This window comes from Chaetura pelagica, unplaced genomic scaffold (assembly GCF_000747805.2).
Source record: "Chaetura pelagica isolate M959 unplaced genomic scaffold, ChaPel_1.0 scaffold145, whole genome shotgun sequence".
Classification (NCBI taxonomy): Eukaryota; Metazoa; Chordata; class Aves; order Apodiformes; family Apodidae; genus Chaetura; species Chaetura pelagica.
In genome coordinates, this window is record NW_009953332.1 from 2,407,862 (window position 1) to 2,424,777 (window position 16,916).

The following is a 16,916-nucleotide window of genomic DNA, read 5'->3' on the forward strand; positions in this document are numbered from 1 at the left end:
AGGATTAGCTGTCCTTTCCAAAAGAACACTCATAAATTAATACAAATATTTTCTGAATTTGCTTCAGAGAACATTCCAGCTGTTCATGAAGCTGCCACATTTTTGCTTCTGAAACAGCTGTGAAAGTCTTTGTTGTTACATGCCTGTCAGTTGTCTTCCTGCATGTTGTTACTGATCCGGGATAGACGGCTCTTGGTCCATTCTAAGCACAGCTGAAACCAGCACATAACACCTGACAGTAAGAAGGAGAGAAGTAACAAAGAGAGCTGTTTTCAGAGTGCATGTCCACATCTTTAATCTCCATAGAGCATGACATGAGTAACCCATTACTCCCTAAATTTTACAGAGCTGTGGATGATGCGAACTGGATCTGTCGTACCTGATTGATTTCTTGTGTCCATTTCACATGGAAATTATAATAATGTAGTATTTGAAAAGAAGGTCTGTGTACCTAGCATGGAAGCATGGCTGGTGACGTTGCTGCTAAAAGTATGATATGTTTAAGTATTGTTTTAGTTCATCATGTCCAGGATCCTACAGTCATTGGCCTGGAATACAATATGGAGCCTTAGGAAAAAAAGGACTTATTTAGTCATGATTATGTCTCAAAAGACCTACATATGTACTCCCCAAAATTATGAAATCAGAAATATTCCTGGTTTATGGATTATTAGATTTCATTTATTTACCTTCTTTAGATATTCTCTCAAACTCAGGACTAAGCATCAGAATCTAGTCAGGTGAAAACTAATCTTTGCAACATACAAAAATGGACATTACCATTGTCTACTGTCATCCTGCCATGTTTGTGATCTGTACACATCTGACACAATGCTACCTTCTTCCAATCCAGTTCCCATTTTGCACCAGTTTTCTGCCTCATTTGTTGTTGTGGTTTGGGCCCAACACAACAACAAAAAAACTGGCCCCTTGGCCGCTCACTCATCTCTACACATACACACACACACACTGGGAGGAGAACAAAGCTCAAGGGTCAAGACAAAGGACAAGGAAGGTTCTTCACTGACTAAGGTCACAGGCAAAACAGACTCAATTTGGGGAAAAAATAATAATTTCATTTCACACTCATCAAACCCACACAGGACACAGACACACAGAGCAGGGCTTGCATATGTTACCCCCACCCCTCCCTTCTTCCCAGCCCCAAATCCCTTTGTTCCCGGTTTCTCTCCCTCCTTCCCCCCAGTGGCACAGGGGGATGGGGATGAGGCTTAGAGCCAGTTCACAGGCTGGTGGTTCCTGCTGCTCCTTCCTCCTCAGGAAGAATAACTCCTTACAGTCCTGCCCTGCTTCCCCACAGGGTCCCTCCCATGGCAGAGAGTCCTCCAGGAACCTCTCCTTCATGAGTCCTTCCCACCAGGCCCAGAGCTGCTCCAGCCTGGGCTTCCCACAGAGTCACGGGCTGCTCAGGGAACAGGCACCTACCCTGGCTCCGGGGGCTTCCAAAGCTGCATCATCAGAGTCCACTGGCAGCAAATCCTCTGGCCACAACATCCAAGTCCACTGGCCAAGTTCACCCCTCCTGGCTCCTTCAGGGAATGTTCCACCACGTTCCTCCACAAGTGCAGGGGCACAGCTGCCATCTGGCCATGGGCTGCAGGGAAACTTCTGCTTGGGCACCTTCTTCCCCTTCTTCCTCACCAACCTGCAACACCGCTCTCCTTCCCCAGCACAGCTCTTCTCCCACACATCCTTCTCTGCTCAGCTCTTATCTCAGTTCTTTCGTATGTTAATTGCTGAGGTGCATCCATGTCCCTCTAATGGCTCTTTGGCTGGGTTTGGAGAAGGGGGAGCTTCTCAGCTTCTTATCAGAGCCACTCCTGGGACCTTTCCCCCACTACCAAAAAACCCACCAAACCAAACCAGAACATTTGTATTCCTTCATTTTGCAACAGCCTCTTGTCCCATTCAAGCTGCTTACTTTGATGTTCTAGTATATTTTCTTCTCTTTTCTTTCTGTCTGCACCATATATTCATCAAGCTTCATTCAGTGTCACTTCTTACGCTTTTTATCACATTGTCAGTTTCCCTGATTTTCTTGCTTTCTCCATGCCATCCTCAGCATTTAGTCATGGCTTGGTACACCTCTCAGTCTCCCATTGCTCCCTGAGACTTGGAGCACCTTACTTTTGTGTGTGCTTTCAATGCATATATACTCATATGCTTGGGCCTCACCTTTACCTCTAACTTCATGTTTCACTACTTTTTCACTTCCTTCTTTTCCACTCTCTTCCTCCAGCAGGTTGCCTTCTCCTGGCTCCTTTCAGTTTTTCTATGAACAGTTTTTTCTAAAGTGCTTTGAAAAAGTTAGTCGAGAAAATAAATCATAGGAAGTTCAACTGGTCATTTGTTTCCTAACACATTACTTTGGTCTGTTTTCCTCTTACGCTGGTTGATGCCAGTCTAGATTGCAAAGTGTTTCTTAAGCTGAGCAGTAGTGTTACTTTGACTTAACATCTGCCTTAGATCCCTCCTCCCTCACACCTGATTATTTTCTTGTAAATATTTAATGATCCATTTACAGTTTCTATTCTACAACCTTTAAAGCAACAGCATCGTGTTGATTCCTAGGTGATACCTGGGACTGGAGACTGAAGCAGCTTGTAGCCAATGCTGCTCCCTTAGGTTATGTCCACAAAATTTGGCAAAGCATGTGCTTCAGGTTCTTGAGTTACATAGTCCATGTATTCTCTATCTTTATTGCAGCAGTAAACTCAGTCATGACTTCATGTAGAGCTGAACTCAGTTGCTGCAGGTATCTTGTACCACAGTTATTATCTTCGCTGCAGGGATGTAGCTCTTCTAGAAATGGTCGCTAGACTCCTGAGTACTCAGTTCTTTTCATGTCTGATTAGGTTTCGGTGTGGGGTTAGCCCTCTCCTTAGCACATCTGGTTCCTTAACTGTATACTTTTTGAACCGAGCTGATTTCTAGAGTGGTCTTGAACTCTTACTTACCTTCTTTATTTCTCTACTGCATCATTAGATTTATTGCTAGATACTTAGTTCACAGGGCTGGAAGAGGTTTCAGCACTCTGTTGATCCAATCCAGATTCAAAGATTTTGTTCCTTAAGCAGACATCAGGGCTGAAGCAATGGCATGCAGAAGTACCAGTGTCATTCCCATAATGTTCCCTGGTTCCACTTTGAGCCACTGTAATAATTTATGATTCAGCTCCAACAAGCACTGAGCAGCCTCTCCCTCCTCTCATTACATACGTGATTCCCAAAGTGTGTGCTCAAGATGCCTGCTGTGTCTTTCATCTCTACACAGCTGCCATTGTTGACCAGCTCCACTCTATCCTCCAGAAGGTGAGAGTCTGTTCTGTATCTGGAAGTTGTGGGCCTACGTCAGCCAACTTCTTAGGTTTTTTGTTTCTGGAAATATACATGTCATTAATAATCACTGCTAGCTAGTTTCAAGGTTATTGCCAGTAATGGTTGGCAATACATTCCTTATATATTCCTGTAACTACAACTATTATTGCATTATTATTATATGTCACAATATTACTTAGGAGTTTCAAATTAAGCCAAAGCCCATTGCATCAAACTCCCTATATATACAAAGCAAAAGAAACATCAGTGATTAGTATAACTCACTACATCTCTGAACAAAAAGATAAGAAATGCAATAGTCTGGGAAAGGTCATCCCCCAGGTTAGGAGGAAGGCAAGGCAACAGAGCAAGACATTCTGCTCTAGATTATGCTACTTACTCTGTGTATTTCCTTTGTCAAATCCTTGCTAGTCTGATCTCACAGAAGACTTGTGGTAAAAAGGAATAAAAGGATAATAAGAACTACAAGCCTGTCAGCCTCACCTCCATGCCTGGGAAGATCATGAAACAGATCCTCCTAGAAGACATGCAAAGACACATGGAGGACAGGGAGATGATTCAAGGCAACCACCATGGCTTCACCAAGGGCAAGTCCTGCCAGAACAACATGGTCACCTTCTAGGATGGAGTGACTACCTCAGTGGACAGGGTTAGAGCTATGGATGTCATCTGTCTGGTCTTCTCTAAGGCCTTTATCTTGGTCCCCCCACAACATCCTTGTCTCTAAATTGGAAAAATGTCCATTGCCTGGTGGATTAAGTTAGATAGTTACATTCAGAGGGTAGTGGTCAACAGCTCACTGTTCAGATAAAGATCAGTGATGACTGATGTCTCCATACTGGGACCAGTACTGATCAATATCTTCATCAATGACACAGACAGTGGGATTGAGTGCACCATCAGGAAGTTTGCAGATTATACTAAGCTGAGTTCTGTGATTGACACGCCTGCGGGATGGGATGCCATCCAGGGGGACCTGGACAAGCATGAGAAGTGGGCCCATCTGAACATCATGAAGTTCAACAAGGCCAATACAAGGCTTCCACCTGGGTCAGGGAGGTCACTGGTATCAATAGAGGCTGGGGGATGAAAGGATTGAGAAGGACTTGGGGTACTGGTGCATGAAAAGCTGGACATGAGATGGAAATGTGCATTTGTAGCTCATAAAAATGACCAGATCCTGGGCTGCATCACAAGAAGTGTGGTCAGCAGGTCAAGGGAGGTGATTCTGCCCCTCTGCTCTCATGAGACCCCACCTGGAGTGCTGTGTACAGCTCTGCAGCCCACAATGTAAGAGGACAGGCTGTGAGAATTGGGGTTGTTCAGCCTGGAGAAGAGAAGACTCCAGCAAGACCTTATTGCAGCCTTTCAAACCTTAACAATGGCTTCTAAGAAAGATGGGGACAAGCTTTTTAGCAAGGTCTGGAGTGATCAAACAAGGGGTAATGGTTTTAAACAAAAAGAGGGTAGATTTGGTTTAGATATAAGGAAGTGAAGGTGGTGAAACACTGGAACAGGTTGCCCAGAGAGGTGGCAGATGCCCCATCCCTGGAAACAGTCAAGGCCAAGTTGGATGGGGCTCTGAACAACATGATCTAGTTGAATATGTCCCTGCTCATTGCAGGGAGCTTGGACCACATGACATTTAAGAAGCCTTTCCAACCCAACCCATTCCATGATTCTATTATTCTATGGCACAGTAAGACTTAAAATCTTAACAAATCACCATGCCTCAACCTTCTCCTGTGCTTTAAGACCTGCTGTGTGCACTGACTTTTCTCTGTTAGATACCCACCTAGGTCTTTGAAGCTCCTTAGATATCAGTGGATTTTAGGTGTTTCAATACCTTCAAGGATCTAGCCTTCAAGGAGAATGGTTTGGATTGGAAGGGACCTTAAGGGTCATCTAGTCCCAACCACCCTGCCAAGGGCAGGGACACCTCCCACCAGACCAAGTTGCTCCAAGCCCCCATCCAACCTGGACTTCAAGACTTCCAGGAAAGGGGCAGCAACAGCTTCCCTGTGCAACCTGTTCCATTGCCTCACCACCCTCATAGAAAAGAATTTATTCCTAAAATCTCATCTAAATCTCCCCTCTTTCAATTGGAAACAGTTCCCCCACATCCTATCACTACACTCCCTCGTAAAAAGTCCCTCTCCAGCCTTCCTTTACAGCCCCTCCAGGTACTGGAAGGCTGCTATAAGGTCTCCCTGGAGCCTTCTCTTCTCCAGCTCTCTCAGCCTGTCTGAGGTGCAGGATAGGTGCTCCTGCCTTCAGTTAATCTTTGTAGCCCTTATTTGGATCCACTGGAGCAGGTCTGTGTCTTTTTGTGTTGGGGACTCCAGAGCCGGACACAGAACTCCAGGTCTTATGAGTGCAGAGTAGAGGGGTGGAATCACCTCCTTTGACCTGCTTATTCTCTCACTACAAGCCCTTGTAGAAGTCCCTTCCCAGCTTTCCCATTGCCCCTTCAGGTACTGGAAGGCCTCTATAAGGTCTCCATGAAGCCTTCTTTTCTGCAGGCTGAACAACCCCAATTATCTCAGCCTGTCTTCTTAGGAGAGGTGCTCCAGCCCTCTCAGCATCTTCATGGCTTCCTCCAGACTTTCTTCAACAGCCCCATGTCCTTGTGTTGGGAACTCCAGAATATCCACCTGTTGTCCCCTGCACACACTCTGGACTGTCTCTGTGTCACTCGGGAGCCCTGCACCAGGACTTGGTGGACTGGCATTTACTCAACTCGTCCTGCAAGTCACAGAGCAGGACAACACTAAAAAAAGGGTCATGTTAATCTCAGGAGGAAGATGATGATGAGATCTGAAAGGAGGAAGCTTGGAGAAGCAGAAGTACTCCTCCTCATCACATTACAGGCTACTGCATCATTCACATTCATGGGACCCGCTTGCCACAGAGTTCTGCAGCTACTTGGGAGCTACAGAGAGTGCTGAAGGACAAAGCCTCCTTCTAGTTCTCTCATCCCTTGAAGACTCTTCTCGCCCTCCACTCCCTGTATGTGGATTTCCAGCTCCTAATGCTCATCCTAATAATAGCACTTCATGCTGCATAGCTAAAAAAACTAGTTGGTTATTCCATGCCTTGTGCTTCTTTTCATAGTGGTTGTCAAATCATGGCTGCAGGCTGTCAAATCATCTGCAGGCTGCAGATGAGGCCTCAATAAAAGAGCAAAGTCATGCCATGTTACTAACACACTGTGGTAAATTTATTCTAGGAAAACCTTCCCTGGAAACAACAGTCATCATTAAAGGGAAGTCGGCTGTTTTTTTTCTCCCCCATCAAGAAAAACAATCCAATTTTTCTTTCTTTCCAAGAGCCCTACAGGTCAAATTCCCAAACCAAGTTTTTGTGTAAGACACACAAATCCCTAAGTAAAGTTTATTTAAGGTCATTTCTGTGATTTAATGGAATCCAAAAAACTAGAAGGGTCTTTCTCTACCACCCCAACTTCAGGATCAACCAATTCCTAAGCACAGTTTCTCACAGCTATATGAACACTGAGGTAGCAGTGTGGTTCTCTCTCCTGCTGGGACACCAAACCTACCAGGCTGCCTCCTCCTATCCAATTGGCCTGGCTTCCTGTGTGAGCAGTGGGCTGTTTGTTCAGCTGCATTTGAGTGGAGCAGGGACTACTGCCAAACATATTTCAACAGCACTTGCTTTACTGATGGACTAGGATATATATTTTATGTACTTACGTAGACATACATATATAAACACATGCATATATATGTTACATATATATAATAATAGAATCATAGAATGTATTGGGTTGGAAGTGACCTCTAAAGATCATCTAGTTCCATTCCCCTACAATAAGCAGGGACATCTCCAACTAGAAGAGATTGCTCAGAGCCCCATCAAGCCTGACCTTGAATGACCCTAGGAATGAGGCCTCCACCATCTCTCTAGGCAACCCATTCCAGTGATCCACCACCCTCATATTAAAGAGGTTGACACGAGTTTCCCTCCTGGAAATATGTTTTTGCCCCATCACCTTGCTGCAGCTTGTAAAGAACTATTAACAGATTTGCACTCCCACAGTGTTTCAAAATCCTTTGAGCTCTTCTCTCAGTTTTCCTAGTCCTTGCTACAGGTTGTACTCAACCAGAGCCATAGGAAAAACTTACACACTTTCCACATGTAATTGAGAAGTGACCAAGAAATAAAATCTCCTTCAGTTCTGCAGCAGAGCAGAGTTGTGTGAGATACAACAGCTTCCCAAGAAGAAGCCCCCTTGCCTTATTTTTCCTCTCCTTCTAAGTATACCAGACCCTTACAACTTTCCTCCCTGCCAGCCATCATAAGAAGCCACAGCCAAGAGAGAAGGAATGTATTTCAAATACAGCTATCTCAGAAGTGAGAAGACTCAGCCAGTCCATTGTCTGAAGATATAACTGTGATGGAAAACCTGAAGAATGCTTCATTTCTGTTTTTCAAATGCAGAGGTCAATGCCTTATGTTCTTGTAATGCCAGTGTGACCTTTTTGATACCTAAACAGTCCAAGCAGCAACCCTTCTGAACACTAGCAAGTACAATATGAAAATTAAAATGAAATTAATATCCCACAATTCAGTAAATGAGCAAACCAGAATTGTATACTTTAAAACACAGATCCAGCTAACAATTGGAAATATTCCATGCTAAAACAAACAGCTCCTTGAAAATCTCAAGTGGAAATGAAACACCATGGAATATTTTCTATGAATCAGAAAGATCCCTTACAGTGTATTTGTAAATATTAAAAAATAATTTTAGTGTCCCTGTCACTCCAGCTTACTCTTTGTGTAGTTCAATTCTTCAAAACTGACATAAAAAGGGCAAAATACTATCCTATCAAAAGTCACTTTAAGTACCAAAATATACTATTACTAAAAAAAGCTAATAAATACTATCCAAGTTCTGTTTCCAGTTTGGAAACAGTTGTATTCCTGGTTTGTGACATATTACACAGCAGAGGCAATGCATCCTTGGAACCCACTCAGGCCAACACTGGGTCCTGATTCTGCAGTGATTCCAGTACACTGAGGAGCAGCAGGTCAGCGGGTCACTGACCTGCAAGCAGGTCAAGGGATATGATCCTTCCCCTTTCTTCAGCAGTGGTGAGGCCACATCTTCAGTGATGTCACCAGTTCTGGTCTTCCCAGTACAAGAAAAATATTAACTTACTGGAGCAAATCCAGTGTGGAGCCACAGGGATGATTAAGGGATTGGCATGCCTTTCACAGCAGGAGAGGCTGAGAAAGATGGGACTGTTTAGCCTGGAGGAAAGATGGTTGAAGGGAAGATTCTCGATGTGTACCAATATATGTTGGGAGGAATTACTTACAGGGGGCCAGACTCTTCTCAGTGGTGCCCACTGACAGGACAAGAGGTGGTGGATACAAGTTAAAAAAACACGAAAATCCAGCTGAACACAAGAAAAAACTTTTTTATTATGAGGGTGATCAATCACAGGAATGGATTTCCCAGAGAGGCTGTGGATTCTCCATCTGTGGAGGTACTCAAAATTTGCCTGGTACAGTCCTGGGCTTCCAGCTCTTGGTGACATGGCTTGAGCAGAAGGATTGGACCAGATAAACCCAGGAGGTCCCTGCCAACATAAGCAATTCTGTGATTGCTGAAACTCTACCATAATATTGCTTTAATTTTAAAAACAATTTTTTACATACCTTTTATATGTTTCCTCTCAGAACTGTTTCCTGACCAATCCCATCTGTAGCAAAGGCAATGTTGGTAAAACCAAGCTGGGGATGCTGCCAGCTCTGGCAGAGGCAGGGTCCATATTTAGAGTTTAGAGTGTTGTGTGTGTGTGTCTGCAAAGTCACGGCCTATTATTCAGTAGGTTTCAAGAGCAATGTCAGTCTAGTTGGACAGATGAGGTTGTCTAGTGCCATAGCTACCATCCGATGAACAATTTGTGGACCATACTTCAACTACTAGATTCTGGGAAGGATTAGTTAAGGAGAAAGAAAAGCAACGTTCAACAGGAAACAGACTTCTCATTGTGCCTCTTCATTGTATATTCTCCATGCTCCCTTATCTGCTCAGTAGCACAGGCCAGTTTGGGACACTCTAAATTGTCAAGAGCAGCAAGGGGTTGCTTTGTTTGGCAGTTCAGACAGCTTTTTTTGTTAACTGACTTGAACTTATTGTCTGTGCACCCCCCGCCCCCTCCCCATAGCCCCTCTCCTGTCCTCACCACCCTCATCCCCAGCCCAGCTCACCCTCCACAGACCCCCTTACAGTCTTTGGGTTCATGAAGTACAAATTAGCATAATCAGATTAGCTGCGTGGGGTTGTTCATCACGGAGCTGAAAGGGAAGAAAAAGAAAACGTGTTTCACAAAGAGAAGCCCTGAGGAGGGCAGAAGGGGGTGGTATTGCTGTTGTGCTGTGGTGCTGAAAACTTGCACCTGCATAGCAAGCAGATCCTCTTCTCACTAAGGACTCTTAGATGGTATTAAAGCATAGGAATTAATTGGGGGGAGGGTAAGGATGCAGGGAAAAGATGACAGAAGAGCTGGGATGGAGACGAAAGGACAGAAAAGGAGAGATTCTATTAATTGAATTATAGGGACCACAAATGTATAGTTTGCTGACAGTGGAAAACATTGTTTGATTCCTGTTTATCGTGGGGAGGAGATCAGCTTGATAATCTGGCCTGTCAAGATAAGAGTTTTAGAGACTCTGCAGAAGACTGATAAAAGGGATGGTAGGAAAACAGCAAACTGGCTAGGGGCGGTGGGAGTGGTTTTGGGGTTTTTTTCCTAGGTATTTTCTCTGGTGGATTTGCATCACTAGGAGTAGAACAATCCTCTTGATTGCCTTAGCACCTGCTCTGATTTTGTCCTTTCTGCCCTTTCTGGGACAAGAATCTTCTCAGAGGACTCAAGGCTCAGGTCCATAGCCACAGGTTTTAAAAGCAGCTAGTGGCTTTATATGCCTATGTATTCAGGAACACAAGACGAAATTACTTGAAGGTGCCTGTTTTTAAAAATATCTTCAGATGCCTTCCAAGACTACTTCCACACTGCCAGCTCTATCAACTGAATTGCCTGACCAGTCATGCTCATCTTTCTGAGGTATCTTAAAAGCATGCGTGGACAGAGGTGACAAGACAAGCACCCCAAAAAGCAGTCATGACAACCCTAAAATGTTTTTAAGTTGAGCCTTCAGGATCAAGAGTCTTACTGACAGCCTTAGCCCTAAACTTCTTCAATATTTCACAGAATTGGGATAAGAGCAATCATAAATGTCAGGAAAAGTCAACCCTTAGGCAATATTTATGACAAGCCCCTGACTGATTGAACATGCAGTTTTCAAGGAAAAATACTCTCTGTGCTTTGATTTACCTTAGCAGCACGTGGTAGGAACTGCTGGAAGTATTTAACTGATGAAGTAGTAATAAAAAACAAGTAAACTTTTTTATTATTATTTTAACAGCATTTTCATTTCTTTGACCTTAGAAATAAGCAATTAACTTACAACTATATTGTTAAATCAAAAACATATAATGAATATTTTTGTTGCTTCAGCAGCCTATACTCTTGAGAAATGCTTAAAATTAATAGGAGCCTGTATATCAGGGCTTTCAGAATTACCTGTCAGTTAGACTTACTTAGCAGAAATAAGGAGGTGGTGTTCTGTTTTCTGTAGACGATATATAGAGAAGTAATATAGAAGAAATCTGCTCCCATAAAAGCAGCATCCATCCAGGTATGTCAGTTATCATCATCATCATTCAGTTAAGGGCTTGTAATTGTTAGGCTAATTGTACTCAATGATCTTGAAGGTCTTTTCCAAACAAGGTAATTCTGTGATTCTGTGAATCATCATCATCAAATGGTTTGGGTTCAAACGGATCTCAAAGATCATCCAGTCCCAACCACCCTGCCACCTCCCACCAGACCAGGTTGCTCCAAGCCCCTATCCAACCTGGACTTCAACACTTCCAGGGAGGGGGCAGAAACAACTTCCCTGTGCAACCTGTTCCATTGCCTCACCAACCTCATAGAAAATAATTTATTCCTAAGATCTTTCATTAGGGAACAGTTCCCCCACATCCTATCACTACACTCCCTCGTAAAAAATCCCTCTTCTGCTTACCTGTGCAGCCCCTCCAGGTACTGGAAGGCTGCTATAAGGTCTCCCTGGAGCCCCCTCTTCTCCAGCTCTCTCAGCCTGTCTTCATAGGATAGGTGCTCCTGCCTTCAGTTCATCTTTGTAGCCCTTATCTGGAACCATTTGAGCAGGTCCATGTCTGTTTGTGTTGGGGACTCCAGAGCCGGACACAGAACTCCAGGTGGGGTCTCATGAGTGCAGAGTAGAGGAGAATCACCTCCCTTGACCAACTGGCCACAGTTCTTTTGATGCAGCCCAAGATACAGTTGGCTTCCTGGGCTGCAAGCACACGCTGCTGGCTCATATAGAGCTTCTCATCAACCAACACCCCCAAGTTCTTCTCCTTAGGGCTGCTCTCTACGTATGCTCTGCGCAACCTGTATTTGTGCTTGGGATTGCCCTGACCCATGTGCAGGATCTTGCCCCTGGCCTTGTTGAACTTCATGTTGTTGCCATGGGCCCACCACTCAAGCCTACCCAGGTCCCTCCGAATGGCCTCCCCTTCCTCCAGCATGCTGACCACACCATACAATTTGTCAGCAGCAAACTTGCTGAGGATGCACTCAGTTTTACTGTCCCTGTCACCAAAAAAGATGTTGAGTAATATCAGACCCCTGAAGAATGCCACTTGTCACTGATCTCTATTTGGGCATTGACCTGTTGACTGCAGCTCTTTCAGTGGTCCATCCATCAAGTCTGTGTCTCTCCATTTGAGAGACAAGGGTGTTGTGCAGCACAGTGTCAAATGCTTTGCACAAGTCCAGGTAAACAACATCAGTAAATACCCACCAATGCACTAACCCTATCATAAGAGGCCACCAAACTTGTCAGGCAGAATTTGCCCTTAGTGAAGCCATGTTGGCTGTCATTGAAGGGGAGATTTAGTCTAGACATTAGAAGGAAATTCTTTAGTGTGAGGGTGGTGAGGCACAGGAACACAGCTGTGATTTGAAGGGAGATTTAATACTAGCTGTTCTTAGACTTTCTCAGCTCTAGGGCTGGGCTCTGCTGTCTACCAGGATTTTCCAAATACTGTCAGCAAGAGAAAATCAGTGCTAAGCAGTGTCAGTACCAAGGGTTGGAGGCAGAATGCCTTCATTAAGACTTTCTGACCACGGGCCCTCATCCTTTGTCCTTTCATTAAGGTTTTAGGCTACCTAAGGAAGAGTCTGTCTTTCAAGGTGCAAGCGTAGGCAGTTTTAAAGGAAATGAGGGAAGTTCCCCAGGTCTGAGACAGTGTTGTTCACTGTGCACCTGGCCAGCTATAATGGGGCAGAGAGGTGGGTGCATGGGAAACCTCTCCTGCCCAGTGCTTATGACTACCTCTCTGCATTGCTTGCTGGCATAAAAGTTGAAAACTTCATCTCAGGCCCAGTGCAGCCCATGCTGAGATCCCCAGGAGTCTCATTGACTCACTCCTTTCTGCCCCTCATCCAGAAGTCTGTGCTGTAATTGTTCTAATTGTACTCAATGATCTTGAAGGTCTTTTCCAAACAAGGTAATTCTGTGATTCTGTGAATCATCATCATCAAATGGTTTGGGTTCAAACGGATCTCAAAGATCATCCAGTCCCAACCACCCTGCCACCTCCCACCAGACCAGGTTGCTCCAAGCCCCTATCCAACCTGGACTTCAACACTTCCAGGGAGGGGGCAGAAACAACTTCCCTGTGCAACCTGTTCCATTGCCTCACCAACCTCATAGAAAATAATTTATTCCTAAGATCTTTCATTAGGGAACAGTTCCCCCACATCCTATCACTACACTCCCTCGTAAAAAATCCCTCTTCTGCTTACCTGTGCAGCCCCTCCAGGTACTGGAAGGCTGCTATAAGGTCTCCCTGGAGCCCCCTCTTCTCCAGCTCTCTCAGCCTGTCTTCATAGGATAGGTGCTCCTGCCTTCAGTTCATCTTTGTAGCCCTTATCTGGAACCATTTGAGCAGGTCCATGTCTGTTTGTGTTGGGGACTCCAGAGCCGGACACAGAACTCCAGGTGGGGTCTCATGAGTGCAGAGTAGAGGAGAATCACCTCCCTTGACCAACTGGCCACAGTTCTTTTGATGCAGCCCAAGATACAGTTGGCTTCCTGGGCTGCAAGCACACGCTGCTGGCTCATATAGAGCTTCTCATCAACCAACACCCCCAAGTTCTTCTCCTTAGGGCTGCTCTCTACGTATGCTCTGCGCAACCTGTATTTGTGCTTGGGATTGCCCTGACCCATGTGCAGGATCTTGCCCCTGGCCTTGTTGAACTTCATGTTGTTGCCATGGGCCCACCACTCAAGCCTACCCAGGTCCCTCCGAATGGCCTCCCCTTCCTCCAGCATGCTGACCACACCATACAATTTGTCAGCAGCAAACTTGCTGAGGATGCACTCAGTTTTACTGTCCCTGTCACCAAAAAAGATGTTGAGTAATATCAGACCCCTGAAGAATGCCACTTGTCACTGATCTCTATTTGGGCATTGACCTGTTGACTGCAGCTCTTTCAGTGGTCCATCCATCAAGTCTGTGTCTCTCCATTTGAGAGACAAGGGTGTTGTGCAGCACAGTGTCAAATGCTTTGCACAAGTCCAGGTAAACAACATCAGTAAATACCCACCAATGCACTAACCCTATCATAAGAGGCCACCAAACTTGTCAGGCAGAATTTGCCCTTAGTGAAGCCATGTTGGCTGTCATTGAAGGGGAGATTTAGTCTAGACATTAGAAGGAAATTCTTTAGTGTGAGGGTGGTGAGGCACAGGAACACAGCTGTGATTTGAAGGGAGATTTAATACTAGCTGTTCTTAGACTTTCTCAGCTCTAGGGCTGGGCTCTGCTGTCTACCAGGATTTTCCAAATACTGTCAGCAAGAGAAAATCAGTGCTAAGCAGTGTCAGTACCAAGGGTTGGAGGCAGAATGCCTTCATTAAGACTTTCTGACCACGGGCCCTCATCCTTTGTCCTTTCATTAAGGTTTTAGGCTACCTAAGGAAGAGTCTGTCTTTCAAGGTGCAAGCGTAGGCAGTTTTAAAGGAAATGAGGGAAGTTCCCCAGGTCTGAGACAGTGTTGTTCACTGTGCACCTGGCCAGCTATAATGGGGCAGAGAGGTGGGTGCATGGGAAACCTCTCCTGCCCAGTGCTTATGACTACCTCTCTGCATTGCTTGCTGGCATAAAAGTTGAAAACTTCATCTCAGGCCCAGTGCAGCCCATGCTGAGATCCCCAGGAGTCTCATTGACTCACTCCTTTCTGCCCCTCATCCAGAAGTCTGTGCTATTTTGTGGCACTGATGCTCAGCGGGGGAGTTGTATTCACAGAACAGTTGGTTGCTCTTTGGCTCTCTGTTTGGATCATGGTGGCTATGGGGGTTCCTCCCAAAAGGAGCTTCTCTCGGGGTCTGCAATCCATGGCAGAGCAACAAACCGTGGAGGGATGGGATGTGCATTCATTTGCACACATGGAAGGGGGTGGGGGAGCAATACAATGGGATGAGACTAACACTTTTTCTTACAGAGAAGAGCTGAACCAACTTAAATTACAATGAAAATGCTTACAGAGAGAACAATAATGAATAAATTAAACCAGATACATGTGTCAAGCAGATACTGGGCAATCTCTACCTTCTGTAATCCAAATACTTGAGTTGCTTCCTCCACCCATCTTCTGCCCTCTGATCCTCTCACCACCTGCTGTATTAAAAATACAATTGCACCCCTGAAAAGTGAAGGATTTAAACTCTGAGACTTTGTCAGTGACCTTTAGATTGAGGCACAGGAACACAGCTGTGATTTGAAGGGAGATTTAATACTAGCTGTTCTTAGACTTTCTCAGCTCTAGGGCTGGGCTCTGCTGTCTACCAGGATTTTCCAAATACTGTCAGCAAGAGAAAATCAGTGCTAAGCAGTGTCAGTACCAAGGGTTGGAGGCAGAATGCCTTCATTAAGACTTTCTGACCACGGGCCCTCATCCTTTGTCCTTTCATTAAGGTTTTAGGCTACCTAAGGAAGAGTCTGTCTTTCAAGGTGCAAGCGTAGGCAGTTTTAAAGGAAATGAGGGAAGTTCCCCAGGTCTGAGACAGTGTTGTTCACTGTGCACCTGGCCAGCTATAATGGGGCAGAGAGGTGGGTGCATGGGAAACCTCTCCTGCCCAGTGCTTATGACTACCTCTCTGCATTGCTTGCTGGCATAAAAGTTGAAAACTTCATCTCAGGCCCAGTGCAGCCCATGCTGAGATCCCCAGGAGTCTCATTGACTCACTCCTTTCTGCCCCTCATCCAGAAGTCTGTGCTATTTTGTGGCACTGATGCTCAGCGGGGGAGTTGTATTCACAGAACAGTTGGTTGCTCTTTGGCTCTCTGTTTGGATCATGGTGGCTATGGGGGTTCCTCCCAAAAGGAGCTTCTCTCGGGGTCTGCAATCCATGGCAGAGCAACAAACCGTGGAGGGATGGGATGTGCATTCATTTGCACACATGGAAGGGGGTGGGGGAGCAATACAATGGGATGAGACTAACACTTTTTCTTACAGAGAAGAGCTGAACCAACTTAAATTACAATGAAAATGCTTACAGAGAGAACAATAATGAATAAATTAAACCAGATACATGTGTCAAGCAGATACTGGGCAATCTCTACCTTCTGTAATCCAAATACTTGAGTTGCTTCCTCCACCCATCTTCTGCCCTCTGATCCTCTCACCACCTGCTGTATTAAAAATACAATTGCACCCCTGAAAAGTGAAGGATTTAAACTCTGAGACTTTGTCAGTGACCTTTAGATTTAAGACTGGGCCTCAAGTGACCTCTGCCCTGCAGGTCACTAGTTAAGTTGCCCATTCTTTCCACCTTCTTTCATCACACAGCCTTCAAAGAACAAAAGTCAGATCTGCCTTGTTCACAGTCCTTCAACCATGGTCACTAGCAGCAAATAAATTTGTGGGAGCTAGTTAGATAGTGGGAGATAAATTACTAAGTGTGTCTTGAATCCTGCGCCTCTGAACTACATTGCTCCTGCAGCTTCCACTTATTGCTCAGAGAAATATGCTAGGATGGATCTTAGAGTCCTAAAACAACATTAACATGGCTGTGCTGTGCCCATTTCCAGAGGAGACATTGACATCATCCTGAGCTTACTAATTTATTTGACACTACCTGCTGTGAGGATAGCATCCTCTCTAAGGTGATGTTTCCTTGCTCAGTAGAAAAACGTATTTTGAACCTCACATTTGGTATATTTAATGGCCTGTACATTTAATCTTTCAAGATTATACCTTTCTTAGCTACAGTTGTGCAGAAGTCCCTCTCCTGGTGTACCAAAGAGCAGGGCTGTGAGACATCCATATAGACATGAAACTGAAATTGGCCCTGTGACACAGTCATTGTCCATCTTTTCCTCACAACTTCTCCATCTGTAATCCTAGTTCTTCCTCTCCCTCT